This window comes from Dasypus novemcinctus, chromosome 28, assembly GCF_030445035.2.
Source record: "Dasypus novemcinctus isolate mDasNov1 chromosome 28, mDasNov1.1.hap2, whole genome shotgun sequence".
Lineage (NCBI taxonomy): Eukaryota > Metazoa > Chordata > Mammalia > Cingulata > Dasypodidae > Dasypus > Dasypus novemcinctus.
Genome location: NC_080700.1, coordinates 44,086,038 through 44,093,374, shown reverse-complemented (window position 1 = coordinate 44,093,374; position 7,337 = coordinate 44,086,038).

Sequence of the window (7,337 nt, the reverse complement as noted above, 5' to 3'; positions counted from 1 at the left end):
GGGTGTGGGATGGGGCAGCACGGGTCCTGGCCGGCACGCAGGGCGGTGACCAGGGCAGGGGAGATCCGGCTCCCCAAAGTGCGGCCTGGCACGTCCCTCTGCCTCCCCTGCTCCTTCTTGTACCCTGGACGCACACACCTACACACACCTGGGGGCCCGGGTGGGGCAGACGAGAGCGTAAACGAGCGTGCGGGGCAGAGGGCGTAGACGCTCCGGGTTGCGCCAAAGCTGCTGCTCGGCCCACGTCAAGTGTTTGGGCGAGAAAGTTACGGGACCCCAGCCCCGCCCTTGCCAGCTCGGGGGTGCTCGTCAGCCGCCCGGGGCCCAGCTTCTCCGCCTCAGAAACGAGGACGACGCCGTCTAGTCACAGGGCTTTTGAGGATTAAGAGAGGTAGCACCTGCTGAGCTCTTGGGTAACTGCAGAGCCACAGGGAGTCATCCAGAAGCCTGAGCGCTGCCTGAAATAGCCGCACACACTGTGCGCCAAGCGGGAAAACGTAATAAAAGCTCTACAAGTCGACAAACGACTATTTGCTCCATCTGTTTGCGAGCCGTTGGCAACTCTTACAATCCACCTGGCAGGGGACGCGAGGGTGGCACAGGCCCGGATCGGGGACCCATTAGAAGTGGCGGTTTCCACTGGATAGTAACTCTGTTCTAAAACAAGCAAACAATAGCCTGTCTTTATTTAAAATTTGATATTTTGTTCATCAAGGATTTTTTGCACTAACTATTTTTAGTGTTGCATTAGAGTATAATTTAGCTTCATTACCGAGTTCTTTGGCACCCCTTTACATTTTGCACCCGAGGTGTGTGCCTTGCTTGCCTCACCCTGATTCCAGCCCTGGTAAATTAAGTGAATCCCTTTTTATCATCATGTTTGGTTTTCTGTGCAGCCTTCGCCAAGCCACTTTGTCTTCCCTCCCCACATGCCCAATCTATAAAATAATAAGCTACTGTAAGGGCATAAAGGAGATAAAAAGCTGGTCCTTGATGCTAAGGGCCTCCCAGCCTGGCTGGGAAGCCGAATGGATAGTTGTGGGCAGTCTGAGCCCCTGAGTAAGACGAGGCTGTGCGGTGCAAACTGTCCTCACGTGCCCGGGGGCGTTGGGAGTGAGGGGGGCTCCGGCGAGCCGGGATCCCGCGCCAACGGGCTCCTCAAGGCACACTTGAAGCGACGCACTTTGGATGGACACAGGATGGGACGGCGTTCCCCCCGCACCCTGCCCAGCCGAGGCCCCGGCCTGCCGTCTCCTGGGGCTGGGCCGCTGGGGTGGACCCACAAAGCCTGGGTCTAGAAGCCCCAGTGGCTACCAGAGGGCCCACAGCAGGTGGATCTTTTCAGCCATTTTGGCACAAGACCTTAGAATGGGTCTCACCGGGACAGTAAGATCAGAATCAGGAAAAGGGATGAAAATGTGTCCTAAAGGCATCACAGGTCAGAGCAACCTGAGCCGAGACTGGTTTCTAAACCCCCTACAAGGGGCAGCCCGGGGCAGCTGGCGAGAGCGCGGCCTTCGGTGAAGGGAGGCTCCGTGTGCCACCAGAGAAGAAGGTGCTCGTGTACCAGGGCCAGGGGGCTCGGAGCTGGAAGGGCTCCCCAGAGCCAGCGCCAGGCGTCAGAAGCAGGGCCACGTGGCCTCCCCCCGGGGGACCCCCTGCTCCTCTGTGGCCCGGGAAGCTCCAGAAGCCCCTGCCTACTCGGTGGGTTCAGCCAGAACGTCCCTGCCAGCCTTGAGGTCCAGGCGGCCATGGGCACGGCAGGTGGCCACGGACATGCAGGCGGCCACGCGCATGCAGGCAGCCATGGGCACGGCAGGTGGCCACGGACATGCAGGCGGCCACGGGCACGGCAGGTGGCCACGGACATGCAGGCGGCCATGGGCACAGCAGGCGGCCAGGCACAGCAGGTGGCCACGGGCACGTAGGCGGCCACAGGCACGCAGGTGAACACGGGCACAGCAGGTGGCCACGGGCACGTAGGCGGCCACGGGCACAGCAGGCGGCCATGGGCACAGCAGGCGGCCATGGGCACGGCAGGTGGCCACGGACATGCAGGTGGCCACGGACATGCAGGCGGCCATGGGCACAGCAGGTGGCCACAGGCACAGCAGGTAGCCACGGGCACGTAGGCGGCCACGGGCACGTAGGCGGCCACAGGCATGCAGGTGAACACGGGCACGCAGGTGGCTGCTGGCGTAGCAGGTGGCCACGGGCATGCAGGCACACAGGCAGGACTGAGCTGCGCCGACACCCAGGCCTGGCTCCCCCAGTTCTTCCTGCCAGTCATCACCCTACCCTGGCCCCGGGTGGAGAGCACGGCACTGCGAAGCCTCAGGGAACCTGAAATAGAGGGTGCCACGGAAACCCTCTGGGACTGGCTGTGACTATTTAAGTTTCTTTATTTGGAAAATGGAGGCAAAGCAGGGTTCTTTCAAGCTCATTGGAAAGTTCTGTGGGTCCTGAGATACAACCATGGCGAGTGTGCCTCCGTATATACTTGGATGTGACACATCACGCACAAGCCCCTTGGAGCTCCTGTTCACCTCCACCAGGTGCCGAGTTCAGGGGGCAGCAGTGCAGACGAGCAGCAGAAGCCCCCCAGCCACCAGCCCTCTGAGGGGGCTGCCTTCCCACGGCCGTCCCCTAAGGAGTGACCCACACTTGTTCCACCTCCAGATCAGACCCTTGCTTCTTACTTTTACTTGCTTTCTTATTACTCAAATCCACCAAGAAACTGCAGAGTTCTTTCCGCTGCAGAGAGGAGAGCCGAGGTTCAAGTCTAGGGGATTTATTGCAGCCCACCTGGACAGCGCTCCCTGTGAAGTCATCAGAAACGGGGTACAGAGCCAGCCCTGAGCCCCAGGATCCTGAGAGGCGAGAAGAGAGGGGACTCAGCAACCATGGTGTCAGCACAAACAAGCCCCGTGTGATTCCACAGGAGCGGGAAAGAGACACAGCAGCCAGCCCTGCCCACAACGAACTCACCAGAGGAAGAAGTCTGGAGAAGGGTCCCCACACCTGGTGCTTCAGGAGCCACCTGCTCAAAACCAAAACCTCGTGCTTCAGGAGCTGCCTGCCCAAGATGAACTTCTGGTGCTTCAGGAGCCACTTGCCCAAGACCAACAACACCTGGTGCTTCAGGAGCCGCCTGCTCAGGACCACAGAACCGCAGTCCAGCAGGACATGCTGACCCAGAGCCCTCAGGGTCCCTCCTCTCATCTCGGGGCACAGTCCCAAGACCTTGTGGCCTTGACGTAGTCCTCTCATTTTCACTTCGCACCATATCTCCATCCCCCTCCAGTTCTCTCTGCTCCCAAACTAACAGAAACCTTCTCCTTCTGACTCCCTGAAATGCCCGTCATTTGACCTTATCCTGCTTGTGGCTTTATTCTGGCCACCACAGGAGAGCCCGTGGAGGGCTGAAGACATGTCCTCGGTTGCCTTCTCCTCTCCAACAAGCTCCATCTCCTGTGACCATTTCACATATGAAAGTGTCACCATTTTGTTCACCTACTTCTGGACACTTTGGTTTATCAGCATCCCTTGAAATGAGGAACTTTGTTCTTATACCAGCTTAGAGTTTAGAAGGAAACCAATGCCAAGACAACCGAGCTACCCCATTCTGACTTCCCCCTTTTAACACTACCTGATATTCAATAATTTCACTAGACACAGCAAATCAATGATTTACCAATGCTATATTTCACTCCACATTAATTGGCTGACATTCTTCTGTAAAGTAGAGCTTCCCTTTGTCAGCTATTTGGTTACATGAAATATAGTTCACATTGGAAAAGCAAAAGAAAACAACTGCTTTTCCTTTAATGACCTTCTGCTAGAAGTTGGCTATTAGCTAGAACAAATCGTGAGAAAGGGAGGTTTTTCTCTCTCTCTCTTTTTTAATGATGATCATTATGAACTTGTGGATGTCTCCCATTTTAGAGATGAAGATGAAGCTCAGAGATAGTTTATTTTCCTAAAGATAAGTAGCTGGTGGTTAGCAGAGAGCTGGAACGCGCTCACAGACCATTACACTATATTGTTCGCTAGGGCATAAGTTTTTTTTTTTTTTCCAAACAATGGTTTTGAAAGGACGAAATCTTGAGCTCATTTGGTTAGTCATGGACATTAACACTTGATTTGATCCAGCCTTGGGGATGGCTGCCTATCTTGGGATTTAATTTACTCTTAATCACCTACCCTTTCCTGTTTTCAAGATTATTCTCCTTGATAAAGAAGATAGAAGCCAAACAGAAAACAAGAGACTCTGCTTTTTGTAACATTATATTCTTTTCCAATCCGTGACCTACCGCATCTCGTTCATCTTTTTGCTCTGACCAGCGAATACAATCCAAGGTCCTAAGAGAACATTCAGATGAAATAAATAATCTCTTCCTTTCTCCTGTTATCCTTATCCAAGTATCTTCCGCTACAATTACTCCAGTGGTTTGTAGATTTCTTGCCTACAGAGTTCATCCTCTCATCTCAGTGCTTTAATTTAAAGTGGAATGTTCTTCCACATAGTAGTCTATTTGCTTCATCTGATGACACTATTCTGCTTACTTCACTCTGTCTGCTTGAGTGTCTGTTTATATTGACCCTAAGATGGATTGCGTCCAGTTCAAGGGTAAGGAAAGAGGTGGGCCTGATATTTGAAGATGAACTTAAATGTTGAAATAAAATCCCAGGGAAGCAGAGGGGCTCAAGCAGTTGAGCTCCCACCTACCTCACGGGAGGCCCCTGGTTTGCTTCACGGTGCCCCCTAAAGAAGACAGCAAGCTGGTGCAACAGGCAGGCATGGAAAGCTGACGCAAGAGACACAAGAAGAAGAACATAATAAGAGACACCACAAAGCAGGGAACGGTGGCAGCTCAAGATACTAGATGCCTCCCTCCCACACTGGAGGTCCTGGGTTCAATTCCTGGTGCCTCCTAAAGAAACAAGGAAGATGAACAGACACAGCAAATACGAACAATGAGGGGGTGGAGAGAAATATATATTTTTTAAATCTAAAAAAAATAAAATAAAATCACAAATATGAGTCACAGATAAATAGTGAAACAATTAAAATATTTCTGCATAAATGAAATTTTGTGGACTAGCTATAAATTCATCCTTTAGAACATTGGTGTTAAATTATAGCTAACTCCTTTTCTTCATTCCCCTTGTTTTAAGTACCATGCTAAGTCTTTTACCTGCATTATCTCATCTAAATAACCCTTTAAGATGGATATTCTATTACTCCCATTTTATGGATAAGAAAACCAAGGCTTAGGAAGTCTTAAAAGTTACATGAGTTCAGTGAGAGGCAGAACCCGTTCAAAGTCAGCTCCCACTGACACCAGGGCCCCCACTTTTAACCACTGTTACACCATCCCCGTGTGCCTTGGAATAATAAGTCAACTGAAAAGGGCTTTGAGAGGAGCCCATTCCTGTACAGCACTATGTACATATGACATCTGAGAAATGGATTTCCTCTTCCAGTTAGGATGGAGTACCTTGGGGCAGAGTCTTGCTCCTGCCAAAAATAACTTGAAAAGTTGGATACTTCTTTTTTAAAAAAATCACTTCATATGCATCAGAGAGCCATGACATGAAGAGTCTAAAGGGTCCAGTATTCCGAAGAGGGGAGAACCACAAAGCGAGCTGAATTTCTGCAGCTACACTCACCCTCAGGTGACTTGCCTAGCCTGGGGGAGGGGGCGGGGGGCTAAGGGCTGAGATGCTGGACCCTCCCGGGCAGGGGCTGTGCTGGGGCACAGAGCAACCAGCAGATCTTAGGAGCTCTCTGTGCACACGAGAGAGGCCGACACTGCAATGAGAAACGAGCTTGTCACACCACCAGAGTTTCCCCAAGAAATTTCTCAAGAATCTGAAGCTGGGCAGAGCAAGAGGGTATAAGTAAGCAGAAATTTCAAAGCCTGGGTTTCCCTTTTGCCTTTTATGATCTAGAATTGAAAGTGGAAAAGATAGAATCTCAGAAACAAGAGGCAGAGTCCAAAAAAAATAAGCCCCTACAAAAGCCTGCTCTCAGTAGACAAAGGGCAAGGAAGAGAACAGCCAAGCAAGACAGAAGACGTTAAAATAATACCTGCTCTACTCCAGCCAAACACCCCAGAAAATCTGCCACTCCCTTACCCCCACATGCAAAGGTTGAGGGGGAGCCTGGGCCCGCACCCCTGCAGGATTGCCACGATGCACCCCAGCACCCTACCGTGGAGCGGGCGGAGGAGGACGAGCGTGGCTCCTGCTCCATCCCGGCTGGCGGGGACTGGTCCCCGAGAGCACGGGGAGGCTGGGCTTGTGCCCCTGCCTGGCAGTCACGCGGCGCGCCTCCCCCTCGGTGATGGGGTGTCAGAGGCAGCCTCGTGGAGGGTGGAAGCAAGGCCGTCCCCCCGTGTGAGGAGACTGGGCTTCCAGGCCTGCCAGCAGGGCGAGGACCCCATCTTGGTGTCAACAAGCCACATGGGGGACTTAGACTCCAGGTCCACCCGGAGCCCCTGTTCTTCCCTTTCCAGCGCCAGAGAAAACCGGTTCACACCAGCTTTAAAGAAGACGCAGAGGCTCAGACCACAACATAACAATGGGGAGGGAGAGAGAGTAAGAGCGAGAGAGAGAGAACACTTGCCTAGAGGGAAAAAACCCACAAACGGCAATGAATTTCTCATCAGAAGCCATGGAGGGCAATAATTTTCAAATGCTGGAAGAAAAGAGCTATTAACCCAGAGTCCATACCCAATAAAAATAACCTTCGGGATTGAAGGGGAAACAAAACATTCTCAGATGAAGGAAAACTAAGAGAATTTGTCATCAGCAGATCATTACCAAAACTATAATAATTTGGGAAGCGGACTTGGCCCAGTGGTTAGGGCATCCGCGGTTCAAACCCCGGGCCTACTCGACCCGTGTGCCGCTGGCCCATGCGCAGTGCTGATGCGCGCAAGGAGTGCCCTGCCACGCAGGGGTGTCCCCGTGTGGGGGAGCCCCACGCACAAGGAGTGTGCCTGGTAGGAAAGCCGCCCAGTAGGAAAGAAAGTGCAGCCTGCCCCATGCGCTGCACACACAGAGAGCTGACACAGCGGGATGACGCAACAAAAAGAAACACAGATTCCCGTGCCACTGACAACAACAGAAGCGGACAAGGAAAAACATGCAGCAAATAGACACAGAGGGAACAGACAACTGGGGCGGGGGGGGGAGGGGAGAGAAATAAAATAAATCTTTTTAAAAAACTATAATAATTTGAATAACTATGTAAGTGACAGAAATCCTTTTTTGTTTTGTTTTTTGTTTTATCCACCCCACCCCATCCCCGGGGCTTTTTGTGCGCTGTC